Below are 21,176 nucleotides of genomic sequence, written 5' to 3'. Positions count from 1 at the left end.
GTCACAATGGGGGTCAAGTTGAGGTCACATGGTAACTGGGTGGCCCAAGGTTAAGTATCTCTACTAAGCTCTTCTAACAGATTATAAGCTATTTCTCAAAAGAAGAGTAATTATCCAAAGAGGATGGCAGGGCTTTGTCCCCAAATCCTAAGGTCCTCTATTGAAAATCGCCTATAAGAACTTGCCAAAGTTCCAAATGGCAACCCTATCTACCACTGCCACTTCAAGCACCATTGGAACTACTGGATCATGTGGACTGAGTGGCAGAGCAGCTCGTACAGCAGCCTGAACCTGTTGCAGAGCCTTCTGTTGTTCTGGGTCTTACTGAAAACTAGTAGCTTTTTGGGTCGTTCAGTAAATGGACTGGAGTAACACATCTAAATGAGGACTACTTTGCCTCCAAAAGTCAAAGAGGATCACCAGGCATCACATCTCTTTCATGGTTGTAGGACAGGTCAGATACAACAAGTTTTCCAAGTTAGAAGGGACATCTTATTGTGCCCCACACCACCAGGCCCTAGAAATTTCACTGAGGTAAAAGGCTTCTGAAATTCGTCTGATCCATTTCCCACCCTCTGACACACTAATGTCTTACCAGTAAGTCTACAGTAGTTGCTACTTCTTGCTCACGATGTCCAATCAGCATAACATCATCAGTGTAATGGGCCAGTGTGACAGCTTATGTGGAAGGGAAAGGCTGTCAAAATCCCTGTGAAGTAAATTATAACATAGAGTTGGAGAGTTGATGTGCCTCTGAGGTAGGACAGGGGAGGTGTATTGTTGGCCTGGCCAGCTGAAAGGAAACTACTCGTGGTTTTTACTAACAGGTTGGAGGAGAAAGCATTTTTCAGGTCAATAGTTGTATATTCGATTGCAGGGGATGTGTTGATTTTTCCAAGCAATGAAACTACATCTGCTGCAGGAGCACAGAGTCACCATCTGATTAAACTTATGAGAATCCATAGTCATTATTCCGGGATCCATCTGTTTTCTGCACAGATTTAATAGGTGAACTGAAGAGGGGAGGGATTGGCTGTCACCACCTCTGCACCCCTCAAGTCCTTGATGGTGGTGCTAATCTCTGCAATCCCTCCAGGAACATACCAGTACTTATGGTTTTCTACTTTCCTACAGTACAAGCAGTTCTAGTAGCTTTCACTTGGCTTTCTCACCATAATAGTACTTACTCAATAGGCCATGGAATCAATGCAGGGATTCCGGCAGTTGCTGAGAATGTCTTTCCAGTTATGCATTCCAGACTTGGGAAAATAACCACAAAATAAATTCAGAGATCCACTGGACCAACTCTAAGATCAGCCTGAGATAAATTCCATTGACTCTCTGATTTCCATAAGCTTCTACTCTGATTGGTGGACGACAGGAATGTTTTGAATCTCCTGAAATTAATGAGAATTCAGAGCCAGTGTCCATAGTCTCTGAAAAATCTGATTATTTTCTTTTTTGCAATGCATAGTAACCCCATAGGGAAATCTGGGTGAAGGATTAACAGTAAAGTTTTCGCAGTGTAGCAGAGTCACCCCTCCTGGCTTTCCATCTGTTCAAGGGGTATTGGATCTGTAAACTGGGTTGAGTCTGGGAATTGACAGAGAAGCCATGCCTCTGTTTTTATGATTCAGGTTAAGATTTGTTCACTTGACCTAGGATTCTTCTGCTCATACAGATCAAGTATCAGACTTCGCATTTCTTTCATTTCTAGGAAGGCAATGGCCAAGCGGCCAATGCCATGGGTCTCTGTGTCTCTGTTCTGATTGCTGAGTTGACTTTGCTGCCTACTATGGCCATCACTGCTTTAGCTATAGAGTGCTGCCACTTGGCCCATGCCACCTTGAATCCAATTGATTCTTTTGCATTTAGGTTTTCCAATTATAACTACAATTCCCACCTAGGATCTGGCCTACAGCAAAGAGCAATACAGAACACTTCAAGGATTTGGGGCTCCATTTGCTAATAATTTTTTTCTCATAGTCCTGGTGAAAGGTATGTCTCTGGTTCCTCTCAGGGTGGGTTAGGATACCTCCAATGACAAGTACACTCTCACTTTCCCAGCCTCTGCAACAGACTGAATCTGATGTCCTCTAAAGTCTATATGCTGAAATTCCAATCGCCAGTGTGATTGTCTTGGGAGGAGGTCCTTGGGGAGCCCTCATGAATGGAATTAGGGCCTTTAGGGAAGAAATTCCAGAGACGTCCCTTCCTCCTTCTGTCAAAGGAGAAATTGACAATGTGCAACCCAGAAGCCAGCCCTTGCCAGAAGCTGACCACACTGACCACACTGGCATCCTGATCTCAGACTTGTAGACTCCAGAACTGTGAGAAATAAATGACTTTATTTAGTGTCAGCCACTTTTTGGGTTATGTTTCAGCCAATCAACCAATTGAACAAACTGTTAGGACCTGTTCCAACCCAAAGCTGCAACATTAGATGCAGACTCTCTGCTTACCGGGTCTGTATTGACAAGTCTGTTCTGATCTGTTTCATATTCCTTCTACCTTCAACCCATGCTCTTAATATTCATTTCTACACACCTTCTTTTTTTTAATGTGTGCATGTACTGGAGAAATCACATATCCTTCCAGAAGCTCATTGCCCCTGCTCAGAGGTCATACTTTGTACCTTCTGGGGTCTGCTGGTAATTCAGTGTAGTTGTAGATTGGGAAGCGAAGAGGAGTGATGGGGTTGAGCCTTGAAAAGAATCAGCAATGTCTTGCAAGTTAACTCCCTACTTCAGGGAGGCCATTATAGCTTTTTAGGGATAAAGCAGGATCAATCTTCCCAGATGAGGGTGGAGCAGATCCATCTATGGGCAGAGCAGACTTATCAGAATTTGGGAGTTCAGGTGGTTCCAGATTCATGAATATCTTCCCAACTGTCCCCACATCAATTCTCAGGATTTTCCTTCCATAGCAGACACTGTGCAAGACAAATTCTGTTGGTGTTGTAATTCACTCCCTTACAGGACAAGATTCTGGGTTTTGCCAAGTAATATAATGCTGTACAGCAGTGGTCTTAATGCCCATGAAGCTATGACATGGGAAAATATGGCAGGATGGCTGCTGGTCTCCTGGGCTCTGGCCTGAGGACAGCCTTTCCCCTAAACCATGCCAGAAGATGATAGCTTTTGTTTCTTCTGGTGTGACTTTGCTATAGAGTGTCGAAATCCTTTTATACTCAGCCCTCTTTTAGGATGTGGCAACTTCCATGCCAGCTTGGTACACACTGGAAGCTCCTGTGAAGTTTTAAAACTCATTTTCCTGGCAGAGAGTCAGCCTCATTGGTCTGGGGTGAGCTGGGTATCAGGACTTCTCCAAGCTCTGCTGGTAATTCCAGCCTAGTGATTCACACTATACTACAAAGATGAGGAGGTGCTGACCTTCCACAGGTTGGTGAATTCCAGTTCATAATATCATTATGTTTGTCATTATGTTTGATTAGGTTTCACCGTATTTCGTACCCTGGTGGTCCTGGTCAGATTCCTGATGTGACCTCTGGGCTCATGTCTGCTGCCTGTGTTCCTGCCTCCTCGGCCTGAGGTCCTGAACGGCTCCCCTGGAGGGAGTCCTCAGCCCAGATCACAAGTCCTGACCCAGAGAAGCGATTTTTGGATTCAGAGAACCCAAGCAGAGTCATGAAAGTACTGAAAATTCTTCTTCAGTTGCAACGCATCATCTCATACTCCCATGATTCCTCTGAGATCAGACGGTCCCTAAGACGTGTCTGCAGGATGAATGAGCTGAGACTCTGGGGCCAGGGTGCCCACTTAACAACAGATTCAGCCTCTGGCATGTCATGCTCATGCCGTGAAAATTGACTCCCTCTTCCCCTGAAACCATGTGAAAGAAAATGAACAAATCAACATGTAGCCACATAGATTATCCCAAACCAATCTGGGGTGGGAATACATCTCATTTGGGCTGGGTTTGGACTGCACCTGCTTTGCAAGTCTGTTGTCATTTCATTATACAGTTGGAATGTCACCCCTGTCCTTGGGTGAGTGACATTCATCTCTCCTCCCAGGCCCTTTTGTCTCTCCTCCCTTCTAGCTTTCCATGATCTGACTTGTTTTATGGTTACTGGTTTATGTGAACTAAATCATGCATTTTATAAGAGCTGACATGTTTGTCTAACTCAACTTTGTCCCTCACCTTCAGTTTTCTTTTATGCATAGGTCCTGTGGATGCTGCTGGTCAACAAATGGTTGTGGAATTGAGCTGCAGTGACTGGAAGTCCCGATAAGGCCAGAATCATAGGGGAGAGTGAGGCTCCCCTGCTGGCACATACACGCATGTACGTGCTGGACCCAGTATCAGGGATTTCCAGAGGGCCCCCCCCTCAACGTTCGACGATTTACCAGGACTCCTGGGACTCAGCATATAGAGCATATAGTTTGACTCACAGCTGTCATCTAAAGTCTACAAAGCTAAACCAGTAAAGGGAAAAAGTCTGGAGGAAAGTTCCAAGAGTCCTCCCCCATTGGACTCCCATGGCATAACTCGATTCCTCCAGCAGGGAGTTATGAGTTGTAACATGTGTCCTGTTACCAACCATGGAAGCTAGTTTGAGTCTATGCGTCCAAGGTTTTCATCAGAGGTTGGTCCTGTCGGCACCTTCTGCCCACCCCGTACTGAGATTCCAGACTCCCAGAAGGAAAGCAGGTGCTCAGCGTAACCACATTGTCTGTCCCAACAGTTTAGGCAGCGTGAGCCGCTACCCTCAGCACAATAGCAGGAGCTCTGGCCAAATCCAAGTTCCCGGACCGCAGATGGGAATTGACCTGCTAAGAGCATGTCTAAGGGCAGCAGCCAGGCCTGCTGTGTCCGCTCTTCTCTGCTCATCTGTCAATCACATTTGAGTCTACAGTATCTCGCACATTCATTCACGTGTCCACCTATTTTCATATGATCTCCTCCACTGTGTTGGGTGTGGGAGACAAAAATGTGAACGAACAAACAAACTCTTTTTATCAAAGAGGTCACTGTCCCTTACAGGAGATTGACAAAGAAAGGAACAAATATAATACCACATGGTCAGTGCCGACACGATTAACGCATCTGAGAATGCCTGACTGGATGTATACTGCAAGTCGGAACCTAATTACTGCTGCTTATCAAATTTACAGTATAAAGTGTGCACATAAAATTTGACAGTTTGACAAATGTCTAGGAAATTAATTTACACCTTTATGTGTTTTTTGATGTGCACAGAGGAAGAAGAATGCTCTCTGAAAGTTCACAAGCCCTAAGGAGTTGGAAAGCAAGGCATTGTGGGATTTCCTTCTACAGGGTCTAACTTTGGGACTAAGAGTTGGCTTTCTGTAAAGTTACTTTTTAATGAGACTTAACACAGGAAATGATCTACATCAGATAAATCCCAACTGACAGACTACAAAATACCTGACCAGTACTCCTTAAAAAATGTTAATATCATCAAAATCAAAGCAAGTCTGAGAAACTATCACAATGTAGAGGAGACCTAATGACTAAGTGTAATGTGGTATCCTAAATGGAGTACTGAGACAGAAAAGGGACTTTACAAGGAAACATGAGGAAATCTAAATAAAGTCTATCAATTTTAATTAATAGTAATGTAGCAATATTGGATCACTGATTGTGACAAATGTATCACACTAATGTAGGATGTTAATAATGAGGTGACTGGATGTGGAGTATATGGGAATGCTCTGTACTCTCTTCACAAGGTTTTTGGAAATCTAAAACTATTATACAATAAAAAGTTCACTAAAAAAAAGGGGGAATTGATCTACAGATTCAGCCTGGTTCAGAAAAGCCTAGGCCATTTGCCAGTGAGATTGGTACTTGTTATACATCACTAATTAGAATATGCCAAAAGGCTTGGGGCACCTGGGTGGCTCAGTGATTGAGTACCTGCTTTTGGCTCAGGTCGTGATCCCAGGGTCTTGGGATCAAGTCTCACATCAGGCTCCCTGTGGGCGACCTGGCTTCTCCCTCTGCCTATGTGTCTACCTCTCTCTGTGTGTTTCTTAGGAATAAATAAATACAATCTTAAAAAAAAAAAAAGAATATGCCAAAAGACCTGAATAGGTTGGGTGATATTCAAATACAACTTTGAGTTTGGTCTAAATGTTAATATTTATCCTCCTGTAACTCAAATATTGGTGTCAAACTTTCAATTCACCTATGCTTAAAATTATTAACTAGAAATGGATGCCGGTTTCACTTTAGAATCCAATAATCCATCTCTTCCGTGGCTCTCGCTTTGCTTGACACCTATGAGCAGAGCAATTGTTACAGACCCAGCCTCCACTTGCATGTATCGATTACCTGTCAGCCACGTTAGGAATCATCAAACACACCCCAATCCCAGCACATTTGGAAATGAACCAGGATCTCACGGCTGGCATTACTGTCTGATCGGTGGTCAGGCCAGCCAGAATCCCGATGTCATCCCTGACATCATGTCTCTCAAGATCCAGTCATTTTGGTCTTCTCCTAAGGGCAGTTCAAATTCAGCCATGAAAGTCTTTCTCCTGTGACGTTAGCCAAATCCAAGTTGTCTGTGGTCTTTGAACTCCGTGGAAGACTTCTCATGACCCACCTGCACCCATGTTTGACCGCTGCCATCTATTCTCCACATGCAGCCAGAGTAGTCTTTTCAAAATGTTGATCTAATTTGTCCATCCTCTTCTTGATACGTCTCATTGGCTATCCATTGTTCAAAGAGAGAGACCCTTTGTGAAACTACTCTAAGTCTTCAAGAGAAGATAATCAAACTTCACTTCGGGCCTCATTCCTTAACCTATATGTTTGTGTGTGTGTGTGTGTGTGTCTCTCTATATATATATACACACACACAAATATAATGATGCATAATTACATAATTATAATACATGTTATGCATAATGTATAATGTATATAATTACATATTAGTTATTGTATAAATTACATAATTATTATATATGTTATAAACATATATAATTAATTATATAATTATAATTTTACATTATATATGTAATAATATGTATAACATAATTATATAAATATATATGATCATAATTTTATAATTCTGTAATATATAAATATATTTAATGTATTATGCATAATAACCACATATATCTAGCCCACAAAAAAGCATTAAGTGTTATTAATTATTAACATAATAATGCATAGTCTAAAACATAATTAAAATCCATTATTTGCTTCCTGGTTAAAGCATGGAGTATAAAAACTTGTGAGATACATTCTGGTTCTTCTGCTCTAAATGATCACTCTGAGAGATGTGCTTCCCCCAGTTTCCAGGGCTGAGACTAATTATTTAGGGATTTATGACAAGGTTATGTCCCTTCAGAGAGGAGTTATCTGCTCCTCTCCGTGATAACTGTGAAGATTATATTTTTATTGAAGTAAAGCTCAGGTAACATATCATTTACTATTTTAAAGTCTACAATTTACTGGAGTTTCGTTCAGTCCCCATTCTAGGCAACTGTTACCTTTGTGTAGATCCAAGACCTTTTTACTGCCCTCAAAGGAGATCCCAAACCCCTAGAAAGTTGCTCACTTTTCTCCACTCCTCCCACCCACCACTGCCACTGACTTGGCAACCAAGAACCTTCTTTCTGTCTCTAAGGATTCACCTGTTTGTAAAATTTCATGTAAGTGGAAGTGCATCCTGCGTGACCTTTTACCTTTTGCATCTGCCTTCCTGTGCTGATCATGACCGATGTGAGGTTCATCCTCACCATAGCGGTGCTGCATTCCTTTTGATGGCCGAATAACAGTCCCTTGTGTGGCTAGGTTGCATGTTGTTTATCCATATCCTGGATATGGATATCATTGGGTCTGTGGGTTTCTTTCTTTCTTTTTTTTTTTTTCAAGATTTTGTTTATTTATATACTCATGAGAGATACAGAGAGAGAGCCCAATCCTGGACTCGATCTCAGGACGCTGGGATCACGACCTGAGCCAAAGGCAGATGCTCAACTGCTAAGCCACCCAGGTGTCCCCTGTTTGTGGAGTTTCTTTTTATTGTACTGTATTGTATTGTATTGTATTTTTTATTTAATGTATCTCTTTTTTTTCTTATTTATTTATGTATGTATGTATGTATGTATGTATTTTTTATTGGAGTTCGATTTGCCAAAATTCAGTATAACACCCAGTGCTCATTCTGTCAAGTGTCCCCCTCAGTGCCCATCACCCAGTCACCCCATCCCCCCACCCACCTCCCTTTCCACCACCCCTTGTTTGTTTCCCAGAGTTAGGAGTCTCTCATGTTTTGTCACCCTCTCTGATATTTCCCACTCATTTTTTCTCCTTTCCCCTTTATTCCCTGTCACTATTTTTTATATTCCCCAAATGAATGAGACCATATAATGTTTGTTCTTCTATGATTGACTTATTTCACTCAGCATAATACCCCCCAGTCCCATCCATGTCGAAGCAAATGGTGGGCATTTGTTATTTCTAATGGCTGAGTAATATTCCATTGTATACATAAACCACATCTTCTTTATCCATTCATCTTTCGATGGACACCGAGGCTCCTTCCACAGTTTGGCTATTGTGGCCATTGCTGCTATAAACATCAGGGTGCAGGTGTCCCGGCGTTTCACTGCATCTGAATCTTTGGGGTAAATCCCCAGCAGTGCAATTGCTGGGTTGTAGGGCAGATCTATTTTTAACTCTTTGAGGAACCTCCACACAGTTTTCCAGAGTGGCTGCACCAGTTCATATTCCCACCAACAGGGCAAGAGGGTTTCCCTTCCTCCATATCCTCTCCAACATTTGTTGTTTCCTGCCTAGTTAATTTTCCTCATTCTCACTGGTGTGAGCTGGTATCTCCTTGTGGTTTTTATTTGTATTTCCCTGATGGCAAGGGATGCGGAGCATATTCTCATGTGCTTGTTGGCCATGTCTATGTCTTCCTCTGAAATTTCTGTTCATGTCTTTTGCCCACTTCATGATTGGATTGTTTGTTTCTTTGCTGTTGAGTTTAGTAAGTTCTTTATGGATCTTGGATACTAGCCCTTTATCTGATATGTCATTTGCAAATATCTTCTCCCATTCTGTAGGTTGTCTTTTAGTTTTGTTGACTGTTTCTTTTGCTGTGCAGAAGCTTTAAATCTTGATGAAGTCCCAATAATTCAGTTTTGCTTTTGTTTCCCTTGCCTTCATAGATGTATCTTGCAAGAAGTTGCTGTGGCCAAGTTCAAAAAGGGTGTTGCCTGTGCTCTCCTCTGGAATTTTGATGGATTCTTGTCTCACATTTAGATCTTTCATCAATTTTGAGTTTATCTTTGTGTATGGTGTAAGAGAATGGTTTAGTTTCATTCTTCTGCATGTGGCTGTCCAATTTTCCCAGCACCATTTATTGAAGAGACTGTCCTTTTTCCAGTGGATAGTCTTTCCTGCTTTGTTGAATATTAGTTGACCATAGAGTTGAGGGCCCATTTCTGGCTTCTCTATTCTGTTCCATTGATCTATGTGTCTTTTTTTGTGCCAGTACCACACTGTCTTGATGACCACAGCTTTGTAGTACAACCTGAAATCTGGCATTGTGATGCCTCCAGTCTGGTTTTCTTTTTTAATATTCCCCTGGCTATTCAGGGTCTTTTCTGATTCCATATAAATCCTAAGATGATTTGTTACAACTCCCTGAAGAAAGTCCATGGTATTTTGCTAGGGATTGCATTAAATGTGTAAATTGCCCTGGGTAGCATTGACATTTTCACAATATTCTTCCAATCCATGAGCATGGAATATCTTTCCATCTCTTTGTGTCTTCCTCAATTTCTTTCAGAAGTGTTCTGTAGTTTTTAGAGTATAGATCCTTTACTTCTTTGGTTAGGTTTATTCTTCAGTATCTTATGCTTTTGGGTGCAATTGTAAATGGGATTGACTCCTCTAATGTGGGAGCTGCCAAGTATATCAATCAATTAATAACCAAAGTTAAGACATACTTGCTTAATAATACACTAAAACTAGAATCTTTAACATGGTACTTTCTGTAAATGACAGATCTTCTAAGCACAACATCTCCAAAGAAACAAGAGCTTTAAATGATACACCGGACCAGATGGATTTCACAGATATTTACAGAACTCTACATCCAAATACAACTGAATACACATTCTTCTCAAGTGCACATGGAACTTTCTCCAGAATAGACCACATGATTGAGACAAATCATGTCTCAACCGATACCAAAAGAGTGGGATTGTCCCCTGCATATTTTCAGATCATAATGCTTTGAAACTAGAACTCAATCACAAGAAGAAATTTGGAAGGAATTCAAACACATGGAGGTTAAAGACCATCTTGCTAAAAGATGAAAGGGTCAACCATTGTAAATTAGAGAAGATTAAAAAGATTCATGGAAACTAATGAGAATGAAGATACAACAGTTCAAAATCTTTGGGGTACAGCAAAAGCAGTCCTGAGAGGGAAATACATTGCAATACAAGCATCCCTCAAAAAACTGGAAAGAACTCAAATACAAAAGCTAACCTTGCACCTAAAGGAACTGGAGAAAGAACAGCAAATAAAACCTACACCCAGCAGAAGAAGAGAATTAATAAAGATTTGAGCAGAACTCAATGAAATAGAGAGCAGAAGAACTGTGGAACAGATCAACAAAACCAGGAGTTGGTTCTTTGAAAGAATTAATAAGATAGATAAGCCATTAGCCAGCCTTATTAAAAAGAAAAAAATCAAATTAATAAAATCATGAATTAAAGAGGAGAGATCACAACCAATACCAAGGAAATACAAAAGATTTTAAAAACGTATTATGAGCAGCTATATGCCAACAAATTAGGCAATCTAGGAGAAATGGATGAGTTTCTGGAAAACCACTAATTACCAAAACTGGAACCAGAAGAAATAGAAAACCTGAACAGGCCAATAACCAGGGAGGAAATTCAAGCAGTCATCAAAAGCCTCCCAAGACACAAGAGTCCAGGGCCAGATGGCTTCCCAGGGGAATTCTATCAAATGTTTAAAGAAGAAAGAATACTTATTCTAATAAAGCTGTTCTAAAAGATAGAAAAGGATGGAGTACTTCCAAACTCGTTTTATGAGGCCAGCATCACCTTAATTCCAAAACCAGACAAAGACTCCACCAAAAAGGAGAATTATAGACCAATATCCCTGATGAACACAGGTGCAAAAATTCTCAACAAGATACTAGCCAATAGGATCCAACAGTACATTAAGAAGATTATTCATCATGACAGAGTGAGATTTATCCCCGGGATGCAAGGCTGGTTCAACACTTGTAAAACAATCCACGTGATAGAGGATATCAACAAGAGAAAAAACAAGAACCATATGATCCTCTCAATAGATGCAGAGAAAGCATTTGACAAAATATAGCATCCATTTCTGATCAAAACTCTTCAGAGTGTAGGGGTAGGGGGAACATTCCTCAGCATCTTAAAAGCCATCTACAAAAAGCCCGCAGCAAATATCCTTCTCAAAGGAGAAAAAGTGAGAGCCTTTCCCTTAAGATCAGGAACATGACAGGGATGTCCACTCTCACCACTGCTGCTATTCAACATAGTACTGGAAGTCCTAGCCTCAGCAATCAGGCAACAAAAAGAAATAAAAGGCATTCGAATTGGCAGAGAAGAAGCCAAACTCTCCCTCTTTGCAGATGACATGATACTGTACATAGAAAACCCAAAAGACTCCACCCCAAGATTGCTAGAACTCATATAGCATTTCGGCAGTGTGGCAGGGTACAAAATCAATGCCCAGAAATCAGTGGCATTTCTACACTAACAATGGGATTTTTCACCTCCTTCCCCTTAGGCACCAGTGTCTTCTGAGCTATAGGGCATTTGCAAATTACTGCTTCCTAACTTAAAAAAAAAAAAAAAAGTCAATTACTTACAATAAGTTAGCCACCTTCCTCTGTAGTGATTAAGATCTCCACGGGTTCACAAACACCCTTCCCACAGTATTTCCCACCCTCATCCTCACGTGTCTGTTTCCTTCTCCACAAAAGCACTCCTCCCAATGTTGGTGGGTGTCCTTAAAGACATTGCCTGGTAAAACATGCAGTGGCTTTGAACCTGTGCTTTTTCCTCTGTGTGGATACCGATGTGTTGGAAATCTCTTCTGTGTCTTACCCTTTTCCTGGTGCATTCGATATCTACCAGCACTGCTCTGCGTACTTCTTCAGACTTTGGGGTTTTTCCTTGTCATGCAGTATTCGGGAGCATGCACCAGCTCTATTTTTCTCATCTAGTCACCTAATAATATAAAACAAATTGTTTCTAATTCCCTGCCACGACACACCAACCTTTCTGTGTCTCCTAATGGATGAATTAAAGAGTATCTCTTAGATATACGCCCAGGAACGAGGTAGCTGTTCACAGGACACTCTATTACTTTATGTCTTTGAATGTTTCCCAAAGTCTTTTCCAGAATGTTCCATGATTTACACTCACACAGAAAGGCTTGAAAGATCATTTCCTCACATCTTGGCCGACACATATTATTATTACCTACCTTATTAGTCACTTTGATGGATGTGACACATATCTCGTTGTTTCAACATATGTTTGCTGGCTTACTAGTAAATTGAGCATCTCTTCTCCAAATGGATGTTTAGGGTCCTTTTCTGGAAATTGCCCATCCATATCTCTCTTGGATTTTTAAAAATAGGAACCCCCTTAGCTCTGTGGTTGCTGTCTTGGTAGCTTATTAGTAAGGGTTTTTGGATATGCTAGACTTTTTTTTTTTTTTTTTTTTTAAGATTTATCTATTCATGAAAGATACAGAGAGAGAGGCAGAGACACAGGCAGAGGGAGAGACAGACTCCTTGCGGGGAGCCTGATGTGGGACTCAATCCCAGGACCCTGGATCACGACTTGAGCCAAAGGCAGATGCTCAACCTCTGAGCCACCCAGGCATCCCGGATAAGCTAGACTTTTAGACGTGTTTCAGAAATATCCAGTTTACTCTATACAGGTTGTATCCTGGAGGTTACAGTCTCTCTTAACACTCTGTGGGTGTTTATTGTTGATTAGAAATGCCTAATTGTCTTTAATGTTTTTGCTGTGTTTATAATGTTTTCCCTATCCCTGGGTTAGCTTTATATTCTCATCTTTCTTCTTTTGATGTTTAATCTATTTGGAGTCCAACTCTGTATCTGAATTAGTAAATAAACATGGGAGAAAGAGCGAATCGCCCTTACAGAAAAATTCCAATTAATGAATGCAGACAGAACGAGGGAAATAGAAAATCACCATTAGAACATCACAGGAATATTGCTGCAGGCACTATTCATGGATGAATGCCAACTATTTATTAATTAGTATGATGGTTTTAACATATGTCCACAAATTATTTGATATTTCTCTTTCCAGGAGGTGAAGCTTAATTTCCCTTCTCTTGTGTGTGGGCTAGAATTAATGACTCATTTCTAATAAAGAGTGGATAGAAAGGGAAAAATAGTAATTCTACAGTGGAGAAACCAGGCAGGCACCAAAGTGATGAAGGTTAATGTCACCAGTAATAAGTCATGTTGACATCACACATTCCCCGATCTAATGTAATAGGACAGGCACATCACCTGCGTGGTATCCTCCTAAAAATCTATTCCTCCCCAAATCTTCCCAGAAATCCCTTCTTATCATGAGAAAACACTAGGAAAACCCAAACTGAAGGGTGTTTTATGAAATGCCTGACCAGGGCTCTCTAAAGGCATCATAACCAACAGGGACAGATTGATAAACTGTCTCATCAGAGAAAATCTAAGGAAGCAGTGACTAATTGCAATTGGCATCTTGGGACACCAGTGGAGAAACTAGTTAAATTCCAGTCAAGTCTGCAGTTTGGTTGATAATAATGCATCAATGTTAATTTCTTAGTATTGGTAAATGTAGGATGATTATGTTAGAGAACATTAGGGGAAAATGAGTGGAGGCTAAATGAGAACTCTGTGCTCCTTGCAACTTTTCTGCAAAACTAAACAAAAATTAAGTAAAATTCATTTCAAAATAAAAACAAAGCACAACACCTTACAAATAGTATAAAAAACAGGAGGGAATAATTTTTCATAGCAATGTGATGTGGAATGTATTTTTATGACTGACAAATTGGACTATGTGATAGTCTTTCAATATAAACAGCAGGGTGAAAAACATACTGTGATTAAAACTAATAGTTAAAGAACAAACTGGGAGGGATACCATGCACATAGAAAGGGGTCCTGGTTGTACAGCATCCTGAACAGGCACACCCATAGGTGGAGAGGGGCCTTTGGTGATCTTCAAACAATTTATTCTAAAGTCTGCAGTAAGTGTATCTCTGCTTTATGCTTTTCCTGGGTGCTGGGTGGGGTGCTCCTGGGTGCTGGGTAGGGTGTCTGTGGGTGCTGGGTGGGTGGGGTGCTGGGTGGGATATCCCTGGGTGATGGTGGGTCGAGTTCTGGGTTGGGTATCCCTGAGTGCTGCGTGGGTGGGGTGCTAAGTGGGTAGGGAGCTAAGTGGGGTATTCCTGGGTGCTGGGTGGGTGGGGTGCTAAGTGGGGTATTCCTGGGTGCTGGGTGGGTGGGGTGCTGGGTGCGGTATCCCTGGGTGCTGGGTGGGTGGGGTGTAAGCCAAAAGTCTCAGTCATCATCTAGGTGTTGCCTTAAGTCCTTGATTCCAAGACTGTGGTCATGAGAGGCTGAATCAATGGCATAGTGATGCGTGAGTTTTTAGAATTTGGAGTGTTGACTGTCTCCACCTGCCGCCTGTGGCCTTGTGTGTTTCCCTCCCTGGCAGCTGGGGCAGCCAGAGCAAAGCAAACAGACACTGGAGGACAAAGTACCAGAGGAGCGTCTCTCTGGGCCTGCCCTGGTTCTAAAGACCTGGTGATTTTCTGAGAGGGACGGGGAACCAGCGAGGTGCTGCTCTGATGGGTGCGGGGTGCAGGGCAGGCGGTGGCGGGTTCTCCAACCCCATGTCCAGGTCTTCCCGGCCCCTCCTCCCATCACCAAGGTCCTTGTGACTGTCCAGGGGTGAAGGACCCGATGCGCTTTGGTCCTTAGCAAAACAGAAGGAAAATCCGACCCAGGGCCTCTCCGCCAGACCATGTTCTGCCCTTTCTCAGTCTCCGTAGCGTGAAATCCACCTCTTCTGCACTCCTGCGGCCTCTGTCCACATTCTTTGATTCGAAGACTCTTAAGGTAACCTATTAATTCATCTCATTATTGTTAACTTCTTCAGTCCATCCTAAGCGTTGCTACACAAACAAACAAAAATAACCTTTTGCCCTAAAATGTGGCTTGATCAGCTTATTCCCTTGGTCCAGGCACAGCAGCGTTCCCTGCTGTGGATGACACTGTCCTAACTGCCTGCAGCCTATGTCCAGCCTGGTTTGCAAAGCCACCTAAGGGACCCCCAGTAGGTTCGAGGGGGGCCATACTTATCTCAACCTCGTATGCAATTCTTAAAAACTCTCTTCTTTCTTTTTAAAAATTCCTCAAGAAAGGTTTGAAAGGATTTTCTAAGGGGGCCAGGTCCAAAAGAATCTAAGGCTCCCCTGGCTGAGTTCACCCATCACTCCCATTAAAACTTGCCTGTTAGGGATCCCTGGGTGGCTCAGTGGTTTAGTGCCTGCCTTCAGCCCAGGGCCTGATCCTGGAGTCCTGGGATCAAGTCCCACATCGGGTTCCCTGCGTGGAGCCTGCTTCTCCCTCTGCCTGTGTCTCTGCCTCTCTCTGTGTCTCTCATGAATAAATAAATAAAATCTTAAAAAAAAAAAAAACTTGCCTGTTAGGTACTACTTTGAACAGTGCAAAGCATAGGTGCCAGAGGGCAAGTAAGGGCACCAGCCCAGGCTGGTGAGCCGCAGCTTGAATGTGCACACGTGGCTTGTGAAGCTACACGCGGCCAGGAGGGCGTCCCAGGAATAGGATGTCAGTGGGCGGGTGAAGTCAGAACCGTCAGCAAAGAATGGGAGCGTGCAAGGCCTCTTATACAACGCCCAGGACTGTGGACCTTCCCTGGGCACGGGGAGGGTCACACAAGGACAGTCACCCCACCAGGGGCAGGGCGGTGTGTGCCGTGAAGCGCAGGGAATCCTGTGACCTGGGTTTATGTAAGGCAGTGACACGGTCTATCCACACGTGTAAAAGGCCACTGTGGTGACTGTGCGCAGAACAGGTTTCACCTTCCCCTTCCTCTATTTCCTCATTGCTCTACGTTTCCCCTAGGTCAGTGGGAAATTTCAGATTGAATCCCACAGCCCCTGGGTCCTTGCAGTTTTCCTCGGTGAGGTGTGGTGGCCGTGGAGGTGGACGAGTGAAGGCTTGAGGAGAACCCCAAGATTTCCTCGGTCATTCAATTAGAGAAACTCCCATTCATCCCTTGCTGTAGTGAGCTCTGCTGGGAACTGCGTCCCAAAAACAGATGGAGTTGCCTGCCCAGGACGGCCCCACCTCTGTTCTCCTACTACACAGATGTGTGCTGATCCTGAGGGCTGAAAGTACATAGCCTGCTGTCTGGAGAGTTTTCTGATCCTTCTCTGGAAATGATTTCATTTAGGAATGAGACAAAGGTACAAAGCTGGAAGCGAGGGGTGAATTAAATGATTCTAAGTGGGGTCTTTCCCAACTTTCTGAGTCTGCAGCTTGGTAGTGTCTTTGTGCTGATTTGCTTTCCCTGCCCAAAAGTGAGTTCTTAATTCCCAGGAATGGGGCTCCCCAGGCTAGAAGGTCATGACCTCAGTCTTCAAAGGAGCCAGCATGAGGACAGTTTTCGCTGGCAGCAGAGGAAGGCTCCTTTGCCAAAGTGTGTGGTCCGTTTTGGTTGCACCCACATCCCGGTTGGTTTTCCCAGTCAGCATGCGTCAGCTAAGAGTTAATTAACATTAGTTAACTGCACACTTTATGGTATACGGATGGCTTTCTGGGTGTTGACAAAGATGTATGGTCACATATCGGCTGGCAAAGCCACGACACACGATTGTCCCTTTGTCACAAAACTTCCATCATGCTTTGCTTCTGTCATTGGGCCCTCTCGGCACCTGCAACCCCTGACCGTAACTCATCTGTGCTCCATCCCCGTTTGTTTTTCCCTTTTCAGAATGTATACGAGTGGGATCATAGAATAGAGAGCCTTTGAGGCCTGGATTTTTTGCACAGTGAAATGCGGTTCAGATTCACCCACATTGTTGCATGAATCAGTAATTCCTCTTGTTAATGAGCAGTGTTCCACTGTATGGACATACCACAGTTTGTGAAGTCATTCCCCTCTTGAAGGACTTTGGGACTGCTTCTACTTTTTTATGATTACGAAAAGCTGGATTTATAACCTTGGACACTGGTAACCATCATTACCTCACAAAATGAAACCAGTGAAGGAGTTAATTTATTCAATCCCCAAGCACCCTGCTTTCCCAGCTGGCCTCCCTGGTCACCAACGGTCTTTGAAAGAAGGGAGATGAAGGGAAATGTGATTACTTGACCCTATTTGTTTTCTCACCCTGAGGGAAAGAGCAAACGGTTCTGGAAAGCAAGAGGGAGAGAGAGAGAGAGAGAGAGAGAAGCAAAATCCCTCCTTGCTCTTGCCAGAGAGCCATAGCAAAATGTGAAGTTTCAATGCTCCTTCATGAAGGGAAGAAAAGTGCTCAGAGTGTAGAGACACATAGAAAATTCAGACCTCTAGGCGATGGAATGAATCTGCTGGGCTTCGCTGGGCTTCTCTCTTCTGGAACACCTGCCATCAAATAATGCTCCCCCCGTCCCCAAATTGTCACAAGCTGTCCCACAAACTAGGTCTGGTTAGATTTTCTTGAGTCAAGTGTAGATAGGAGGCAATGCGAAATACAATGTTAAAGAAATAACATAAGTGAAAAAGCAATAATGTAAGACAACAGAGGATAATTGCATATGGAACTTTGAACTGGGAAAGTAATCTAAGTTCTTAACTCATTTATTCTGGTGTAATTTAATAAAGGGATGAGAAGTCTTCAGAAAGTTATAGTGAACCGAGATACTGAAAATTAAATATAAATTGGACATGTTAGCACATTTATCCACAGGATATTCTACATTAAATGAGTAAACCCTGAGAGTGGATGTTTGATTTTGAAAATTAAAAAGACTGTTAGCTACCTAAACGGGACACTTGGCCTTCAGAAACATAGGCACTGCTCCATGTCCTGAATGTGGCATCCACGCACTGAGATCGGTGTGACCCAAACGAAAGGTTCCCCACATCTCTGCCTCCTCCGACGCCCCTGGTGCTGGAGGATCCCAGATCCCCGCATTTAATTTCAGGTATCACCCCTGCCCTCTGTCCTCTGGCAGTCCTGCCTTCTGACTCTCAGATCCATCCCGCCTCCTACGGGTTCCTACCCCACCTGGCTGGGAGCCGAGCGAGCCGTGCTTCCATCATGTCTGTTTATTTTGAACCCCCCACCGCCTTGATGGGATGAGTACTGGGTGTTATATTATATGTTGGCAAATCAAACTTCAATGGAAACAAATAGAAATAACAAAATAAATAAATAAAAAATGAAAACCCCCTCTGCCTCCCTGTGACCTAGCAGATGACGCTGCGCACCTCCGACATGCAAGGCCCCTGCACCAGCTGCAACCCCATGCACACCCTGAAAGCACATGGGCCCCGCATTCCAGGCAAATCTCATCATCAACATGCATCAGAAGTTGCCAGAAGTCGCTGCCAGCCGCACTGTCTCCTGCCACCCTTTCTGCAAGCAGTCATACCCTCTGCTTACAATGACTTTTCCCGTGGGCCTGTCCATGCCCTCCATACCCCTCACACCCTCTGTCTACTTTGGTCTCAAGGTCCTCACTGTAGAGTTCCGGAAGGTTGAGTGGCACAGGTGCTTGGTCCTCACTGTAGAGTTCTGGAAGGAAGGTTGAGTGATGCAGATGGAAGCACCTGTGCCACCTGGGACCCATGCCTGTGGGGATGCAGAGAGTGTGTATCTGTCTCCCTAAGGGACTCTGGGGGGTCACCCCCAGGTCCCCCAGCCCTGCAGGACCACACCTCCGTTTGGAAGGCGGCGGGTTAAAAACCAGGGGACACAGAGAGCAGGTGTGTCGATATTTACCTGAAATCTTACTCATAGATGGAGATTGACCCCATCAATCAGACAGCAGGGGTGCAGACAGTAGGGGCATGGGCCCCTCCAAGTCCTTATGTAATAATACGGATCTCATCGAGATGGTGTCCAGCGAGGGCTGGCAGCGTTGCACACTCAGCTGCCCAGGCCTGCTTGCCAGCTCTTCTCTCCCTCGTGTCCTCACTCTCCGTGAGGCTTTCTCATCACTCTCCTCACACCTGCCCGCCCCCCCCCCCCACTGGCCCAGAGGAGCCTCCGCAGGTCCACCTGTGTGAGAGGAAGCACCCACCGAGAGGTGTTCAAAGACAACGGGTCCGGCAGCGGGTGGGCTGCCATCCTGCCCTCCTCCCATCCTGCTCAGATGACTGCGTCCCCTTGGACTAGCCTCCCAGCTGCCACCCTCCTTCTAGAACCCAGTCTCTGATTCTATGACACTGGCTGGGTGTTGAGCGATTCAGATCACTTCTGATGGAACTAACTGGGAGTTAGGGCAGGCCCCCCACTCCCACCAGGCCATCACAACCTCAGACACTAGTCACCAAGTCCCAGGCCACTCATACTTCTGCTGGACCAGCTATAGATTAGGGATTCTGCGACCCGCTCCTCAGGTTTGGTAATTTGCTAGAATCGCTCACAGAACTCGGGAAAGTGCTTTACTTAATATTATCAATTTAGTAGAGGGCACATGGCTCTGGAATAGCCAGATGGACGAGAGGCATAGGGCAGCCATGTGGGGGAGAGACAGGGTGCCCCCATGCTCTCCTGGGGTGCAGCACCCTAGCAGGACCTCCACATGTTCATCAACTGAAAGGTCTCTGAAGCCCCTTCAATTAGGGCTTTTATAAAAAAAGATTTTATTTATTTATTTATTCATGAGAGACATGGAGAGAGAGGCAGAGACACAGACAGAAGGAGGAGAGGCTCCAATGCGGAACTCGATCCCGGGACCCCAGGGTCATGACCTGAGCCAAAGGCAGAGCTCAACTGCTGAGCCACCCAGGTATCCCCAGTTAGGGATTTTTATGGGGGTTTCATTACACAGGCATGATTGATTAATTCATTGGACTGGTGATTGACTCCCCCTCTGGCCCCCTGCCTTCCGCTCAACCGCTGAGACACCCAGGCATCCCAGTGGACGTGGCTTTAAAAGGCTTTCCCGAGTCAGTGGTCGTCTCTTGACCCAAATATGTTTTATTTATCGCTGGGAACAGACTGAACAGAAGTGCTGGTGATGAGGCTTCGCTGTCCCCACAGCTTGCAGGTACCACGGCCACGGGCGTTGCTGAGCGTGGAACAGCTGCCGGGCAGGTGGCGCAGCTGTTCCAGGAGGGATGCAAAGGTGTGAGGGAATTACCCTGTAGGGATCGCACGGTGGGGAGACACAGCCCGCCTTGCCGGTTGGAATCTCCTTGGTGCTGCCGTGGCCGAAACTCGATTCCAGTGCATTAGTGCCCTGCTGCTGGCTCGATGTGTTCCAGCCGGGGAGCCAGTCCAGCGCCTCGCAGGCGGGGCTCCCCCCTGCTGCAGTTTTTAATAATGAACACACCAAAGACTTCATTTTTCCTGTTTGCTAAAGATTTTGTGGCCTTTCTTATAGTGCATATAAAGACTCCTAATTTTTTTTTTATACCTCAAAGCATAAGAATATGTCTTTATGGAATAGACAACAAGATATTGGTATTATCGATCTCAATTTCTGTTATTTATGATATTTGCTTTTCAGCCGAGCAGTAGTTTACTAACCAATGTCTATGATATATGAAGCACATAAACTATTTTTGGGCTCTATAATTTTTGCCAGCACTTTAATAGAGATGGTTGGAGTTGTGAGTGTCTCATATTTTGCTGTTAACATCCTGCTTTCTCTCCCTTAGATACTCTGATTTCTGATAGTCCAGCATTTTGGAGAATGTCTGTCATCTTCCAAATCCATCTATAAGTGGCTACTAATCACTTTCTCCACCAATGAGGATTCTGAACAGTTCCTGGTCAGTGGCTGTCAGAGTGCTTCATTTAGGAGTGATCAATATTTGTTCTATCAGTGAACAAATCAATAAATAAATAAAATCAAAAGGAGACTGCTTCACCCTAAA

At 43.9% G+C, this 21,176-nt stretch overlaps 2 long non-coding RNA genes across 6 annotated transcripts; both read left to right on the top strand.

The window, feature by feature from the left end:
• The first annotated feature begins 5 nt into the window (after positions 1–5).
• LOC102155456 lies at positions 6–5,703 on the top strand. Of its 5 annotated transcripts, XR_005354299.1 has the most exons (4): positions 57–454; positions 878–1,008; positions 3,455–3,653; positions 4,188–5,703. It is a non-coding gene; the product is annotated as an uncharacterized LOC102155456 (long non-coding RNA). The 5 variants fall into 5 exon arrangements; XR_005354301.1 differs by lacking the exons at positions 57–454; positions 878–1,008 and adding an exon at positions 6–49 and having other exon boundaries at positions 4,188–5,701; XR_005354300.1 differs by lacking the exon at positions 878–1,008 and having other exon boundaries at positions 4,188–5,701.
• A 9,008-nt stretch (positions 5,704–14,711) lies between these two features.
• Positions 14,712–21,176, top strand: LOC111096995. Its single transcript, XR_005354296.1, has 2 exons — positions 14,712–15,175; positions 20,958–21,176. It is a non-coding gene; the product is annotated as an uncharacterized LOC111096995 (long non-coding RNA).

Source organism: Canis lupus, chromosome 1, assembly GCF_011100685.1.
Source record: "Canis lupus familiaris isolate Mischka breed German Shepherd chromosome 1, alternate assembly UU_Cfam_GSD_1.0, whole genome shotgun sequence".
Classification (NCBI taxonomy): Eukaryota; Metazoa; Chordata; class Mammalia; order Carnivora; family Canidae; genus Canis; species Canis lupus.
Note: the sequence above shows the minus strand (reverse complement) of the source record. Positions and strands in the feature narration are given on the sequence as shown.